This window comes from Cucumis melo, chromosome 8 (assembly GCF_025177605.1).
Source record: "Cucumis melo cultivar AY chromosome 8, USDA_Cmelo_AY_1.0, whole genome shotgun sequence".
NCBI classification, from domain to species: Eukaryota; Viridiplantae; Streptophyta; class Magnoliopsida; order Cucurbitales; family Cucurbitaceae; genus Cucumis; species Cucumis melo.
In genome coordinates this window covers 30,521,619-30,539,885 of record NC_066864.1, presented here as the reverse complement: position 1 = coordinate 30,539,885, position 18,267 = coordinate 30,521,619, and positions in this window count along the sequence as shown.

Below are 18,267 nucleotides of genomic sequence, written 5' to 3'. Positions count from 1 at the left end.
GCTTTTTACCTCGTGAAAATGTGTTTTTCTATCGAGAAGAGCGTTAGCCATCTTTTCGATCGTTTTGGGTTGCAACTTAGTACTCTCTCCAACGAGCTCGCTTCTCAACCTATACTTTGAGAAAATGTGTGAGGGACGATGGAAGGAGTATAGACTGAAGTTCTGGAAGTATGAGTCCTGAAGCTTGGAAAACTTATGACCAATACAAAACAAAGAAACCATTGAAGGACTTCTTTTTACCACGAGATAAAAAAATGAGACTTGGGATGTCTTGTTCGCATTTTCTTGGGACGAATACCAGACGTTCCCAAGCTTAGCCCTTTTCCTTCGTTAAAATGCATTTTCAATGGTTTCTGACACCGAACGAGCGTTCGCCACTCGTTGGAAGAGCATAAGTCATCTTTTTGATCATTTTGGGTTGCACCTTAGTTCTCCCTCCAATGAGCTTGCTTCCCGATGTATACATAGGAAAAATGTGTAAGGGAAAATTTCAAGAATATAAACTTAAGTCTTCAGAGTATTAGTCCCGAAGCTTGATTACTTATGACTAATACAAAACAAATAAACCAATGAAGCACCGCTTTTTACCCCGAGATAGAAAAACTGAGTCAGAGGCATTCTCGTTCACATTTTCTTGGGACGAACACCAGAAGTTCTTGAGCTTAGCTCGTTTCCTTCGCTAAAATTTATTTCCAGTGGTTTCTTACACCAGACAAGCATTCACGACTCGTTGGAAGATCGTTGACCATCTTTTCCATTGTTTCGTATTGCACCTTAGTTCTCCCTCCAACGAGCTCGCTTTTTGACCTATACTTTGAGAAAATGTGTGAGCGACGATGCCAGGAATGTTGATTGAAGTCCTCGAACTATGAGTTTCGAAGCTCAAAACACTTATGACCAATACAAAATAAAGAAACCGACGAAGGATTACTTTTTACCTCGAGATATATAAACTGAGTTCGAGGCATTCTTCTTCGTATTTTCTTGTGATGAACACCAGAAGTTCTTAAGCTTACCCCATTTCCTTCGCTGGAAGTACATTTTCAGTGATTTCTGACATGGGACGAGCGTTCACCACTCGTTGGAATAGCATTGGCCATCTTTTCGTTCATTTCGGGTTGCACCTTAGTTCCCCCTCCAACGAGCTCTCTTCCAACCTGTACTTTGGAAAAATGTGTGAGCAACGATGCTAGGAATGTAAACTGAATTCCTCAAAGTATGAGTCCCGAAGCTTGTAACACTTATGACCAATACGAAAGAAAGAAATTATTGAAGGATCACTTTTTACCCTGAGATAGAAAAAGTGAGTCCGGGTTATTCTCATTCGTATTTTCTTTGGACGAACACCAGAAGTTCTTGAGATTAGCTCGTTTCCTTTGCTGGAAGTGCATTTTCAGTGGTTTTTGACATCAGAAGAGCGTTCGACACTCGTCGGAGAAGTATTGTCATCTTTTTTATTGTTTTTGGTTGCACCTTAGTCCTCCCTCTAATGAGTTGGCTTCTCGATCTATACATTGGGAAAATGTGCAAGGTACGATTCAAGGAATATAGTATAACATCCTTGGAGTATGAGTCTTGAAGCTTGAAACACTTATGACCAATACAAAACAAAGAAACCGTTGAAAGATCGCTTATGCTCGGAGATAGAAAAACTGAGTCTGGGGCATTCTCGTTCGCATTTTCTTAGGATGAACAAAAGAGTTCTTGAGCTTAGCCTGTTTTCTTCGCTGAAATGTATGCCAGGAATATAGACTGATGTCCTTAGAGTAAGAGCCATGAAACTTGAAACTAAAGAAAATGAGCCAAAGGATTGAAATGAAATGTAGTCATCAGTCATTTTTCAACGCCTTTCTCTATGAAATCTGGTCTTTGTTGTCTTATATTGAATGGAAGCCCCCAATCAAAGAAAGCACTTCTTGCCTATATAGCTTTAAAGAGTTGAGATCTAGCAAGGCATTCTAGGCACAGTGGTATTGGATGCATCGTTAGGTTGTTCTGAGTCAAATTAGCTCCTTTTTTTTTGTTGTAGAAAAGAGATCCCTTCCCTCCGCTTTCGAAAATGATGAATATTCAGTCTGTGGGTCTGCAGGTACTATGGATCCTTTGCCCTCCCAAGTCTCGATGGTCTTGCCTATAGGTCGTGATAAGCCTTGAGATGGTTGCTTCCTATCCCCCTACAGTACAGAATTTGCTCTCGGGTTCTCGCTCTGTTGCTTCTGACCCGTCTTTTAGGCACCTTTGGAAGGCAGGGAGTGTGACAACGTACACATTTCCCTTTAGTCCATAGGTCCTTCTCATTAGTTGTAGGGTTTGGTGGACCGAAATTGACTTGGCTTCGTCAAAAGACGTCATCTCGTTAAGCCCGACTAGCGAGGCGTCCCTTCCGCAGTAGGGTTCTAAACCTTGGTCTTGTGACATGTTATCTTTCCCCTCTTCATTCCCAAGTCAAGGGTCAGTCTCATGCGTTAGTTTGTGGATGGCGGTCTCACGCACTAATACCTACAGGTGCTCGTAGTAGGCCAACGACCCTACTTAAACCAATCATCATATCGGTCCCTAAGCCCCATTACTGGAAAGGCTCGGCTTCAAAATCCTACGTGGAGCTTCCGCCTCATATGGCTCCTCTAGGAATAGAGGTAGGCCAAGCCCAGGCTTATGCGGTTAAGGTTGTTATACTACACTTAAAACAAAAAAAGAAGGAAAAATCACAAGGACGATTTGATTTGGGACCCCCAACAAGAAAAGCAGCATTTTCGAGGAATAGCTGATCCTATGCAAACAAGAACGAGAACAGAACCTTGCCCTCGCCTTCCCTCCTTTCAATTTCAAAAGAAAAAAATGAACAATGAACTTCTAATTAATGTAAAAAATCGCGCCAGCGAGGAGCCCTCAAGATCTCCCAAACATAATAGGACTGATGTTCATGTTTGTGGAGATCTTTTAGGAAATCGAGTAGAAAAAAGATTTCCTCCTTGTCTCGTTCTTGTACGTTTAACTCATCCTCAAAGGAGTCCTGCTCCTTACGGTGCTCTTCCAAGTAATAAACAAAGCTACTTTGGGGATTGCTGGTTGCGTTCTGAACGAGGTCGGCCTTGTTCTCTATACTTTTTAGAAATATCGAATAATAGGAGTGTTTGAGTTCCTGGACCTCTAGATCTTGTTTGGAGAACTCTATGAACCCATCGTAGTCTTTTTAGGATGTAAAAGAATCAAGAGGTTGTTTCAAAGATTTCTGCCACAAGAGCCTTGTCTCCTTTCCCAGGAGAAAAATATAGTTCTCCCTCTCTAATCTTTGGATTCAATTAAAAAGGGAGGTTTCCTCTGCCATATTGAAGTCACGGGCCAAGGTTCCGAGAGGACCTGGAGGGCGAAGGAATCCTCCAAAGAAGAAGATGGTTTCTCTAAAGAATTAGAGAAAAAAGTGATCATAAAGTTGGAACAAATAGTACAAAAAAGAGTATGAAATTGAAAACGTAGAAAGTAAAGGCAGATTCAGGTCAAAGAGATAAGGCTTAAATAGAGGATCCAAAAAAAGATTTTTCCTCTTTTGAGTTTTTGAAAAGATCCTTTCCAATATTCAGAAATAGGATAATACTCAAAAGTATGAAAAAAAAGGGGTATGAGAATCGCCCAACCTATCCCTCCTCTGATTTTTTCCTTGCCTTTTGCTCCAATAGAAAAAAAATGATAATAGAAGGCAGAATCTGAACAAGAAAAAAACGGAGGTTCAAATCAAAGCATTTTGAATTGAGTAGAGTTCATTTTCTTTTGGTTTAATATGATATTGATAGTTATAACGGTTTTTGTAGTTTGTCGGTCCCCGATTATTAGTTCTCGTTGGCCTGAGCTTATAGGAATCAGTTTATCCACCGCTTTTAACCCTATTTACATAGGCTCGTGCACTGATTTACGATGAATAATCCTAGGGTCTTTCACTTCGACACGTCTTCGCTCGTAATCGTTGAGAGCCCCTCTTCCATCAATGAGTGCTCCTAAGGCGTCGACCACAGGCTCGAGCATAGCCTTTCCCATCGGAACTATCATAATCGATCCAGTGTGCTTGGCAAGATCTCATTCTTTAATAGCAATATCACTACCAAAGACACAATTACTACATTTTCATTCTCAAGATTTAAGGCTATTCCTTTGACACTAGTGGCAAATTCCACCATTTCCTCAGCTTGAATCTCCTTCAATCCATAAACTCGGGCAATTCCATCTCCTACATATAGGACTCGACCCATCTCATCCACTTTCAAAGATGTTTTGAAGTTCGTAATTCTGCCTTCTAAGAAAGTTGTTAGTTTTGATTTGGGAGAGAATTCCACCATGACTTTTGAAAGAAAAGGGAGAAATACCACAAGCTCATAGATCTGAGTTACAAAAGAAGCTACTGCTTTCTAAACGTCTTATCAAGAGTAAGGCGCGAAAAGCAACTCGACTAAGAAGGAGAGACTCAATGTAATATGAGAGTCTCAAATTCTTTTTGAATTCCACTCATTCAATCCCTGAGGATGACTTTCCTTCCTTTCATTATGCTTTTTCTTCCTTTCAATGAAAATCGTGGAGCCATAATTGGAGTGGATTTGAAATGAACAAGTCCGATGGGTCAGAATGACCTCTTTGATCCATATTCATCTGTGGATAGGTTGGACTCATGAATTCCAAAACTTCTATAGCGGAGTAGTCTTGTCTTCTTTTTCTTCTTCCACTTTCTTAGACCTTCTACTTCTGTTGTTGGACCTCTTGATTCCATCGCTTAGTAAGCTAGGCCAAGGCCCTTTGTATAGGTCAGAGCTTCAAAGCGGACCTAATTATTAGAGAGAAAGGGCTTTTAAACTAGCAGCTAAATTCAGTCTTTGAGACCCTATAACATAAGAAACTTGTGGAGTGCATAAGCCCCCTTAAAGATTGGAGCTACTTTCTTGTGGTATTTGAATGAGCAAGTTGGGGGTGGCAACTAAAGAGGTAATGAGACTGATCGCAATTGCAAGAATAAGTTGACTTTCTTTCATTTTGGTTATGGGGAAAGTGCAAGTTCTTTCGTTTAGTACGAGATCGCTGAACACCTTGCGGTGCTTACACCTCTTGCCTATTGAGGTGATGTTCAAAAACCTCGTCTGAGAACTTGTATAGAGAAGGATTTCTCGCGACACAGCGATTCTTCCATACCAACATAGCTGCCTGGTGTTGCTATTGGCTTAACAACTGGTACACCATAGGTTGCCCCAACCCAGTCTTCTCGTACTAGGGTTGGCTCCTCGTAATTCTCCCTTTCACACCAACGGTAGATCGTAACCGAGCTGTCTCACGATGTTCTAAATCCAACTCACGTACCACTTTCATCGGTGAACGACCGAACGTTTGGACCTTCTTCAACCCCAGAATGTGATGAGTCAACATCGAGGTGCCAAATGACTCGGTTAATAAGAGCTCTTGAGCGAGAGCCCTTCAACACAGAACTCTTTGATCACTATGGCCAACTTTCATCTCTGTTCGACTAGTGGGTCTCAAAGTCAGGCAGGTTTATGCCATTACGCTCATGAGTAGGATCTGAGCTTGAGCCTACCTTCGCACACCTCCGTTACTCTTTAGGAGGCATCTGCCCCAGATAAACTATGCACCTTGCAGTGTTTCGCCCCCCTCAAAAACTCGGTGCAGCGGTTAGGCATCCTTAGACGAAAGAGTGGTCTTTTAGGATTGGTCGTTGTGTGTCACCACCTCCCACCTATCCTACACATTCGATCAAGGTTGTCATTGCGAAGCCATAGTAAAGGTGCATAGGGTCTTACCGTCTACACTACAAGAAATTTGACCTTTAATATCGGTTTAAAATCGACATTAAAGGGCTTTAATGTCGGTTGTTGGGCTTTAATGTCGGTTTAAATACGAAATTAAAGACCTCTTTAATGTCGGTTTAAAAACGACATTAAAGGCCTCTTTAATGTTGGTTTAAAAACGACATTAAAGGCCTCTTTAATGTCGGTTTAAATATGACATTAAAGGCCTTTAAAGTCAATTTTCAACCGACATCTTTGATAGTGTTATCGAAGCCCTTTAATGTTGGTTGAGCTTTAATGTCGGTTTTAAACCGACATCTTTGATAGTGTTATTGAAGCCCTTTAATGTTGATTGAGCTATGATGTCGTTTTAAAACCGACATTAAAAAGGCCAATAATGTCAGTTTAAAATCGACATTAAAGGCTTGTTTTTGTCCATTTTTAGAAATTTATATTTATTTAATTGTTGTATTATTGTCCATTTTTTTATAAACCAACATTGAATCCATATAAATAAATATTTTTTCTCGCTCCAACAAATTAATAAAATTAATATCATTTTAGAAACTATAATATTTATCTTTTAAATTTTGTATACACAAAATGAAAACTTAATATTGTATTTATATATACATTCTACAATAGTACATGAAACAAGATCCTAATACAAGATTTAAATAAGAAATCCTAAACGCCTTCTCAGTCTTCAACCTTCAACGATCGCCTGGCTATCTACACAATCGCTTAGCTTTCAATTTGATGACTTCAATCATTCTACAAGCAATATCAAAATAAACCATTTAATCTGATAACTTCTGATTTCTATCATCTCCATTATTGCAAACATACATGTCAAGCATAATAGTAAGCAATTCTATAGCCTGTTGGGGCTCATAAGAGAAAGAAATGGTCCCTTGAAAAGGGAGGAATTAACAGCCAAAATCATTAACTTTCATTTACACCACATATAGCACACACAGGCCCTTCATGTTGTTTCTTCTGATTGACTACTTTCTATTAGCAACATCACTTAAATGACAAAGAAGCAAAAAAATATGGAATGTAAACAAACCCAGCATTCACAAACTCTTCTTTCCTAAGCTTTAAGATCAAAATTCCTTAGTTTATGATTCTTCTAATCACAACCAGACAAGTGATTGATAGCAAAACTTCGTCATAGGGACTACTGGAAAGATGCCAATAACACAAGAACCCTACATCTGCGGCGGGAATGGACGATAACCTGAGAAACCCATGTGACACTTTGGTAGACCGACTTGAGGCCATTGCCAAATAAAGCTAACTTATGATGAAGTGGATTTCTAGGGGTGGTGATAGAAAATAGGATTTCCTATAATTTTGGGACCAGCTACATTTGGTTTGTTAGTGTATGGACATCTGGGTGCCTCTTCTAAAGATGATGATATAATTTGTACTGTTGCTTCATATCATAGAAATTAAAGCAAAATATAGACACATCCAATCATGAAACAACCTAATTACCAAAATGCAGAAATTTTAACTCTCACCCCAATGGAAGAACAAAAATCTGTAGTTACATTGATTCCAAATCCCAAGTAACCCTGCACAAAACAAAAACAAAATGTAGATGGTGCATCTAGATAAATGTTCAACAACCCTCATATATAAACACATTGATTTTTGCTAATTGATCATGGGTCCCTTATGGATTTCTTACATACATATAAAATCAAAACAATTGGAGAAAAACACATGAACGGTGGGAAATTTTCACTTGATTCTACACCAAATTAATAAATTAACCGTACTAAAATGAGAGTGTACCTTAAGGGTAAAGGTGAGTCCCTGCACTCCACATCCATTCAACCGTAATAAAACCTTGTTAAAAAGATTCAAGAGAAAGCATTGATAATGTAGTAGCTAAAATATTAGTTCTTAATTCACTCTTATAGTCGTATGTATTTTTTTCATCTTAAATGGGTAAACACACAACTTCTATAGTAACCTACTTTTGTTGTAACCTCGAAACTCAATCCAGTAACTGTTTCCTTTTTAAATTTCTGCATATAAAAGAGATTGTAAGGTGTGAGTTTCATTTGTAAAATCTTAAAAAAAATTGAAAAGCAAAAAGAAAAAAAAGTTTTTGTACTTATAAACAAATGGTATGGATTCAAACTAAAAGAATGCAAATCAATGATATCAATCCATTTCCATGTAAAATGTTTATTAACTTGCTGAACTAAAAGTAGCATTAATATATTCCTAGATGATTCTCACTACTAACATATTATTATTTTTACTCCTAACATATTAATAAATTCTACATGCTAAAAAAGAAAAATGAAAGAAAAATGACAGAATTTCATGTTATTTTTTCTTATAAAAAATCATCATTTTCTCTTTTTCGTTTGAAATTTCATACTATGGTTTTCACATTTTTACTCTCGTTTGAATTTAACCTTATTTAATTGAAGTTAAAAGGAGATTAAAAATTGTCAAATCTCCATCTTACACCTTCCGGAAGGATGTTTATAATAAATTTCAAATTTCAAAGATACAAAACTTATTGTTGTAGATGAAATTAGACCAGTGAAATAGGGGTCAAATAAAAAATGAACAACCAACATTGTAAAACATACAAAATTAGGAGATAGGTAAAGATAAAATCAGATAAACCTATAAGTTTCTTCATTTGAGAGTTTTCCATCTCTAACTTTGGTATTAGAGTCAACTTGTCAATCCAAATCAGAAGAGAAAGAGAAGTTCCAAATAGTTCATTTTCTATCGGCATTGTCAGAAGCTTAGTTCCTTCTTAATACCATAATTAAAAAAATGAAAAAGGGACAAATTCCTTGCCTGACTCCATGTCTAAAGAAGGTCGAGTAATAACGGTTTGATTCGTTCCTATTCATCGAGACGAGGGGCTAACCTCATTAAGATACGAGGTGACGAGTGAAGCAAGTATAATCACTATATTTGAAAACAAAGATTCTTTATTTCATAAACTATAATAATAGAAGAATGACATACAAGACTGACGAGTCAATGACTCGTCATTCTCTATTATATGATCAAACTCTCTTTACCTCATTTTTCATGCCAAGAAAGAAGAAACCTTAACTAGAACCTGAAACCCAAGGAGATGCGTCTTGTCTCCTTTCTTAAGTAAGAAGCAAACACAGTCTTATTCGTTTGAAAGTCTTGTGACATGATTGTCTAGAAATTGACCCTGATCGACCAATTTACACCCTAACACGAAGTAGTATTCCTTAACTTTCAAAATTATATTTATATAGTTTACATGAGTTTAAAAAAAAAGAAGAAAAAAAAATGAAAAAACAGAAGGTGTGTAATAATAGAATAGCTTCCTAAGGTTTCAATAGTTCCTCCAAAGTTTCCAGCTATTGGCAAGAAATTATAAGTGCAAGTTTGGTATTTTGCTTTCCAATAAAAAAGATTCTGAGTTAAATTATACCATCTCTCTAAATTCTGGTATCCCAACAGGATTTTTCATTTTTCAAATTTCAACTTTTCTTTTGTTGGAGTTCATAACTCTGATGCTTTAGAAGAGGAAAGGTAGAGATACCAAAACCATCTCTTTCAAATTCAAGTTTGTATATCTTCATAAAAATTCAAAAATTAAAACAAAAAATTTCAATTCAAAAGCTCAGTCAAATTACCTCACAAATTTCAAAGGGGACACCAAAAAACAAGATAACAATCTTCACCGCTGGATGTGGACCGCCCACGCCCAATGCCACCGAAACTAATCTCCGATGCAAAGCGCCACACTCATCCTCTTATTTGGCTCTCTGCCTTACTCTGTACCGTAGTTTCAATCGTCGTCATAATTGGAGGCATCGTCGTCTTCATCGATTACCTAGTCATCCACCCTAAGTTACACGATCAATTTAGTGACCATGACAGCCTATATACACGTTTAAATCTCATCGTGTTGATTGTACCATCTTCGCAGCGAAACTCTGGAAAGTAATTTAGAAACCTTTTGCTTCCGAGCTCGTCGATGCCATTGAACAAGAAATTTTGCGCCACATCCTAATGGTTAGATGCAAAGTGAAAGAATGAAGATTTTTTAAATGATACAAGAAATACGACAACGAACGAGCACGAGCTGAGAGATGGCTGTGATGGTGGGGACGGCGACTGATCAGAGAAGAGAGGGAAGAAAGTGATGAGATTGAGAAAGGAAGAAAGGGAAGAAATGTTGAGAGAAAACCTTTTTTTCGTGGGGTTTGGTAGAGAAGAAAGGAGAAAAGAGTAAAGTAAGAGAGAGAAAAATTCAACTTTTTACAAAATTAAAAAAATAAAAAATAAAATAAAAAAGACCTTTAATGTCAGTTCTAAAAAACATGATGTTTAATGTCGGTTTTAAACCGACATTAAAGATAGAGCTTTAATGTCGATTTAAAACCGACATTAAACATCCGCCTTTTGAAAATCGACATTAAAGCTCATTTTTCATTTTTTCCACCCAACATTAAAGACCAGATCAGTTCTATTGGTACTTCTCATCTTCATGAAAAAATTAATTTCACCCAGTCCATGTCGAAGACAGCGAGGCAGTCGTGAAACCATTTGTGTAGGTCGCTACTTATGCGATAAGTAATTTCACTACCTTAGGACAGTTAAAGTTACTACCTCTGTTTACCAGGGCTTCCATTCAAAGCTTATCACACTTCTCCTTTCGACCTTCCAGCATTAGCAGGTGTCAGACTCTATACATTGTGTTACCACTTGGCAGAGTCTTGTGTTTTTAATAAATAGTCACTACCCCCTGGTATGTGCGACTTTCCTAAGAAAAAGATAAGAGAGCACCCTTTTGCTCGAAGTTACGGGGTCATTTTGTCGAGTTCCTTCAACATAGTTCTCTCAAGCGCCTTAGTATACTCTACTTGTTCATCTGTGTCGGTTTGGGGTACGGTCAGTTCACTAGGAGGATCGCCCTCCCAAAAAGAAGTTTTGTCTTGGAAATTGAAACCTTGTTCACTATGACAAGAGTCGCAACTATAAATAGACTCATGACTATGGCGGTACGCTCTCTCGGGACCCCTACTCAAAGGCGAGCACTAGAATGAGAAAGGCTTGTAGACTCGTGAGGCTGAACAAGAAATTCAAAAACGAAAGCGCACATTCGGAAATGAGAATTTCGCCTTTTGGCCGTGTCTGTCGTGTAGGGCGATCGGACTAAGCCGAGTCAGAAAGACTTCGATGACTCAAGGTGAATCCTACAGAGTGGGAAAGGAGAGTGAGGGGAAAAGGGGCTGCCCTCGGCCTAGTCATCCTATTCGCTCTAACAGACACGCATTGTTCTATAGTCAAAGCTACTTCATCACTTTTGTGTATGCATCGGACGATAACCCTTTTGGGAGTTCCTTAGAGACCGATTCATTCTGGGTAGATTGATTTAACGCAGAAGGCCTTCCACTGACAGGCAATTTTGTTTTTGACAAGATTTCTTGTTACTCATGTCAGCATTCTCACTTTTGATATCTCCAGGTCTTGTCACTAAAAACCTTCTCCGATTGACAAAACGTCCCGCTATTGACAATTAAAAAAGCGTGCTTTTAAGGTCTCATCCCTTCGGTGAATCACTTGAGCCCCAAGACATTTTTGGTGCCATGGAGCTAGACCAGGGAGCTATTACGCTTTCTTTAAAGGATGGCTGCTTCCAAGCCCACCTCCTGGTTGTCATCGCTCGAGAACTTCCTTTTCCACTAAGTGGTTGCTTAAGGACCTTAGCGTACGATCTGGGTTGTTTCCCTCTCGACTTTGGATCTTAGCACCCCAAAAGTCTGTCTTTACAAATGATCTAGGCCTGTATTCTGAGTTTCCCTAAGGTTGGTAAGGCAAAATGGGGCCACCCTAGCCCATTGAGTGCTCTACCTCGGGCCATCAACATCATACGCTCTATTGAAATAGATTTTGCGAAAAATTAGCTATATTTGATCTTGGTTGGCCTTTCACCCCTAGCCACAAGTCATCCTCATATTTTGCCACACACATGGGTTCGATCCTCCAAGGCCTGTTAGAGCTCTCTTCAACCTGCTCATGTCTAGATCGATTGATTTTGAGTCAAATAGGAATAACGAGAATCTTCCACCTCTTAAAAGTGCCTATACCTAATGGCTTAAGTCACAGTTCCCTTTTTCTCGCTGGCCATCATGCAAATGGTATGCTGTTAGAGTGAGATAGCTTGATTGAGAGAATCTCAAGTCAAGGCTTGCCACTCCTTCGGCTGATTGAAAGCATCGGATCTCAAGTTCTCTATTGCACTCCCTAAATAGGGTTCTTTTCACCTTTCCCTCAAGGTAATTGTACGTTATCGATCATTGAGGAATACTTAGGCTTAAAGGGTGGTCCCCCTTTCTTGGGTAAAAGCGATCAGAATTCAACTCAAATTCTTTGAGCCTTTATTCGCAAATTCTTTGCGCCTCGTGACCAGTCTCGCCTACTCAAAATGAAATTCATCTTTTTAGTAGGTTTGGAAGTCCGACTATCCGATGATGAATGTAGAATGTGGTACCTCTAGGGAAAGACGCGTATAAGCAAGATTCTAGAAATGCCAACATAAGGAAAGACCCTACCACCCTTTCTTCTTCAACTGAAATAGCTTCTTCCACAACCGATAAGGAAGACTCTTGCTCCTTAACTTACTCAAGAGAGAGGGATGGACTCCTTCCCCTGCTTTGAGAGTTTTGATTCCTTGAAGGCCTCCTTCCTACTCATCTAGCTGACTGCCCTACTAAATCAACAGATTCTTCTGTTGAGTAAGAATATAATTCCCTGACAAAGAAAGAGTATTCTCCTAGACTGAGAAGATAGAGTTAGAGAATAGACTAGGACCTATACCTCTTCCTTCGATCGAGATTTAATACACCTATAACAAAGACTGAAGACTCTTCAATTGTTGAAATCAAGACTTCCGATCTGGCTACCGAAAGGATTGAGTGATAGCTACCAATTTCAGTGACTCTTGGGATCGCAACAACTCTTGGGGTGGATTATTCTCAAATCAAAGATACCCGAGGAGTCTTTTCATGGAATATCTTTCTTCTTTTTGTCTTATAGGGCTATTCAAGTTCAAGAAAAGAGATGCTAACACTTCGTGGGACTACATACCCCTACATGGGACCAAAAGCTTCTTACATTAGGAACTTTCTTCTTGTTTTGAACTCCAACAATATGGGAACTTCCCCGGAAGATCACATGACCTCCCATTTCATTTGCTTATGGTATGCAATCTGCCTATTACCACTTATCCAATTCCACGTAAGGAAAAAGGCCTGGCCCTAGAAAGCAAGGACATTACTTAATCTCTCTCTTCTCCTTCTACCTGAAATGGGTAGGAAGCCTCCAATCCAAGATAGAGGGCGGCTTAGCAAGTTAAGTTTTGACTCAATTGGAAGTAGAAAAAAGTCTTGCTTTATTGGCAACTTACAGTAGCTCATAGAAAAATGGGACAAGAAAGGAAACTCCAACTTCTTATTATTTGACACCCGCACCCTAAGATAAGAAAAGCACTGTCCACTCCAGGGAATTCCCTTGGAGCTCACACTCTAATTGAATAGAATATAGAATGGTTGGCCTTGCCCAAAACTTCCACTCGCGTTAAAAGGAAAGTAGGGTCAAATCTATGGTTTTGAGTTAATGGTAATCTTCTTTTTCCTTTTAGACCTCGAGGTTTCGCTTTCCCATACACATTCCATATCTGAACCTTGAAGGCATTTGGCTGGATAATCTAGCTAAAACCCTTGATCTTTCTTCTCGATCGCAGTTCAGATTCCTTTGTGATTTCTCCCTTAACCTTTAGCCTCTTCTTTTTATCTGGTATTGATTTCATTCCTCGATACGTGGTAGTTTAATTCTTCTTCATTGATTGGCAACAACATCAATCCGTCTCATTGATAAGGACATATGAACCTGTGTCCTTGTTAATGAGACATTCAAAGGTGAACTTTAATTTTAGTCGCTTCTCAAATTCTTTGAATGTCAAGCTATGTAAGAACTTTGCCTCCAGGTTGGAGAAGGAGTCAGTTGAGTTCACTAGTTTTCTCGTTTCTAAGAAAAGTGGCATATTTAGCTCAATTAGCATAAAATGAAATGAAAGGCTAGGCCCTTGTTCAATGATTTCTTTCTCATCAATCATATTTCATTGAACCTAATTGAACTTTCTCCTAATCAGTGTCTAGGTTTTGGTTCACTTTCTTCAAATCTGATCTTTCTCTTTTTTTTTTTCATTTGATTAAGAGATTTCTCCACGTAGCGGTGCATTTGATCCTTCTTCTAATTGTGGCTCTTCCGACCCTCTCCTACATAGAACGAAGCCAGGATCCATCCAGTGAATGTGGAGTCTCTCGCTTAAGGCTACAACTTTCTCTCTTTTTACTCTCTGGTTATTTTTTTGGAATGAAAGCGTCAAATTCTTCTCCATAAATTCTTTGCGCCACCAGACTTCTTTGATCCTAACGAAGCGCTCAAGAAGAAGAGTCTGATAAAAAGGGGATAAAGGTGAGATTTTGGGTCAACGAGAAAGTAGCTGAGGCAGCCTCGTTTGTTGTTGAAGTGGAAGTAGCAAACTCCGTTGCGGTGGGAATTCTCAGTTTGCTCATAGGAAGAAAAGACGTTCGAGGCTCATAATAAGCAGAAGACTTCCAGATCGAAAGAGACTGAGTCACTACTATCAGAAGAGAGTTGGAGGCCCCCGTTGCTGTTGAGTTGGATCAAAGCGAAACGTCTATACCGAGTTAAAGAGTACCTTTTTAGGGTCAGGAATTAGGTTATCAGCCCCTAGTAAAGTTCATCAGTCACTTCAATCAGCTGTGGCTTAGCTCTTGTAGTTAGTCTTGAGTCAGACAGGTAAGACGATATTCTCAGTCTCCCCGAATTAAAAGAGTAAGCTAGGATTGGTCGAATCTCATGAAGTCCACGTTGCTGTTTTGGTCCCACAAAGAGGAGGTGAGAACCCTTCCATCCCAGTTTCATGATCAACTTCTGAAGATAGGCTTTCTCTTTTTAGGACTCATAGAGGTATATGCAACTCTTATTCAGAAGAGGGTAGAAGTTTCCTTGTCAAGGTGTATCAGACGACCATAGGGATTGGATAGGTGTCAATCACTCTGATTCTAAGCCGCATACTAAGGGAGAGGAGGAGTAGGAAGCTCTTCTGAATTCGAATAGGAATCATATCATATTTAGTTCTTTTGGAAGCCTCAGTATTAGTTGGAGTTCCAGAGGAGGAGGAGAGAGGGAGAGGGTCTTTCTTTCCTTGGTATCGTTCTTTCTTCCATTGAATAAGTGGATTTCCTCAACTAGTAGAGAAAGATTTTATCCCGTCCGAACGGAGTCTATTAAGCTACGTAGGACTAATTCAGACTCCATAAAATATTGATGGAAGTCCTCGTCCTTAAGGACTTTGTAGAATAAGAGGATATTTGAGTATAAGGAAGAAGAATCAGATTCAGATAAGACTGCTTCGCTTCATCTTTCGTGTAGTGGGGTCCGGACGGAAGAATCAAATTCAAATAAGAAGAGGTTCTCCTTAAGAAAGAGGTGAAAGACAAAATATCTCAAAAGGAAAGCCACTAAACCTAAAAATAATCGAAAAGCCTAGCCTTCTTCGCCGCAAGAATGAAATTCCATAAACTAGTCCAAGAAATTCAAAGTGGAAGGATCCATAGGAGTAGTTTGAAAGATAAGGAGGAGTGGTTTGAAAGAAAGGATATAAGAGGAAGGCTCAAAGACCATTGAATAAAGTCAAAGAATTTGCGAAAAGGAAGAAAGAGAAAGCTTAGAGAGGTCAAATGTCAATTACCCCTTATTCATTGAGGTGGTTCTTTTAGTGAGAGTGGAGGTTTCTGTGGTTGCTGCAGAAGATTCCTCGTCTTCTTTCATTTAAGGAGAAGGAGTGAAAAGTGTGATTGACTTTGATTTACACCAAAGAAAGAAGAAAGCCTGAGTCCAACCTTTGAGTGAAAGCTTACCAATCGTTCTTTCTAATTGTCCATGAACAAGGTGATCAGCTAAGTCTATTTAACAAGGCAATAAGGAAAGAGCCAAAGCCACTGATGCAAGTTCATTCCCCTCTCCTAGTGTGGGGTTGCGATATCTCACATCTAAGAGAGATGCAAGGCACGAAGAATTTGCAAAAGAGATCTAACATGCAGTAGATCAGAGTTTAGTAAGTCACTGAAAAACCGTGCGACTATACCCGTTTGCTGTCCAATTCTTTGAGTTCCATCTTTGACTTAGTGGATCAAAGAGGTCCTTCATCAAATATTAGTGGAATAAATGGAAAGTGTCACACCTCCTCTCGCACTACCTGCTAGCTTAGACCGAAAGACGACGTGAACACGACTGAAACTCCTTTTCTCTACTGATATCTATCGACTCTGTTGAATTCTTTAACGTGATAACTTACTAATCAAGTATATAAACTATTATACATCCAACACAACAAAGCGGAACCTAGACTAATCATATACATACATGAAGTGTAGCCCAAAAATAACTGATTTCGTAAGTAAATTGAAGACACCTTAACCAAAACATAACCCACAAAGGTTTACACAACCGCAGCTCCTAAAGCTTACACAAACTTTAGAGTATCTATATCATACACAGATATATACATCCTAACACAACAGACTCTATGCACAACTCTTACCACGTACTGGCAATCGATATCGGAGCTTCAACACACTAAGGCAGTCTATCAGGCACCGGGAACTCGATCTCTACCTAGAAAGTGAGTAAAACATTTTGGAAGGGTAAGCTCTAAAGCTCAGTGAGTGACTTAAAAAAAACTTGGTAACTCATGCTTTGTTTGAAACACAGTGGTTCAAATACTTTCCAGACATTCGGTAATCACGTGCTAGCATAAATTTTCAGAAATCTAGTCTCGAAACTCATACTTGAAAATAATTAAGGAATTCAAATGATTTTCATAGATTCGTAATTAAATGTGTAGAGCAGTCAATCATAAATAATAATTAGGGAGAAATATTTTCAAAACTGGTTTTTTCATTTACAGTCTTTGACTAGTTTCCCCCATGTGTAAATTCGACCTATTTCCTTTTGGCCTGTCAAATAACCAGATCGAGTATTAGAAACCTAAATATTATGATCTTCAAATGTTATGCTTGACATGGCTCACTAAGGATAATGCTAAAGAAGTCTATCTTTTTCAAAAAAATAAACCATACTCCACACATTTCTTAGAATTTTCTAGGTTCGCAGCATGAAATTCAAATAATTATAACTCTTCCAATACTTAACCAAAATCAGATTTCTTCACATCAAAGTCTTTATCTTGAGGCCCTCTAAAACTTACCTCAAGACATGTAAATCTGATTCTCTGTGTATAATCTCAGATATCCTTCGAAACAGAACAACTCCAACAATCACGTACACCACAACACCTTTAACTTGTCCCTACAATTTAACTTATTTTAGTCTTTTTTGGTTCACTCTTTCATCATAAAACTTGTATTAAATTGAATAAGCTTTCCAAAAAAATCAAATAGAGATCCTAACTCCACTGGTACACCCTGAAATACTAAATAAATCAGAGATCTCCTGATTTCGTGTGAAAACAACCTGCCCTATCTTCTCTGTCAAAATTCACCGAATGAACATCATACTTTGCTCAAGCTTTCTTCAGAAATTTTTTTTGAAAATGAATTAACTTTCAGTAAATTTAAACCTCACATCTTAATTCTTTTTGTGTTGCTCAAAATCAATAAAACATCAATGAACTATAGAGAAGTTTGTCTTGAAAACTCCTTGTCTTTTTCATCATACTCATTTTGAACTTCTTCTTCTTCCTTTCTCAGCCTTCTACCCCTTTGAAACCCCTCTGAAATTTGGTGCAAAAATAGTGAAGAAAATGGTGAAGAATGGAATGAAAGAAGCTTGGCGATCGAGAGAAAGAGAAGAAGAAAAAGAAAAATGGAATTTCTCTTCTCTCTATTCTTTTTTTCTTCCTTTATATCCTTTCTTTTCTCTTCTTCTTCTTTTTTTTTTTTTATAAAAACCATTAAGTATATATATATATATATATATATATATATATATATATATATATATAAAATTATATACTTACTTTCCAATTTCTTTTATTTCTTTCATATTTTTTTTTAAAAAATCTAAAGAAAATATCGGGTTTACAACTTACCTTCCCCTTAGACATCGTCAAAATTTAGATGTCCTTAACTGAAAAGTATCAGGTATCTCTTCTTCATCTAATTTTCTAGTTCCCAAGTTGCCTTCTCCACTCTGTGATGTCTCCACAAAACCTTTATGAGTGGCATCATCTTGTTTCTCAAAACTTGTTCCTTTCTGTCGAGATCTAAATTGGTTCTTCATCATAACTCAAATCTTCTTTCGATTCAACTTGTTGCTCTCGCAACACATGTGATGGATCTGGTATATATTTTCTTAACATGAATACATGAAAAACATCATGTATTCGAGCAAGTTCTATTGG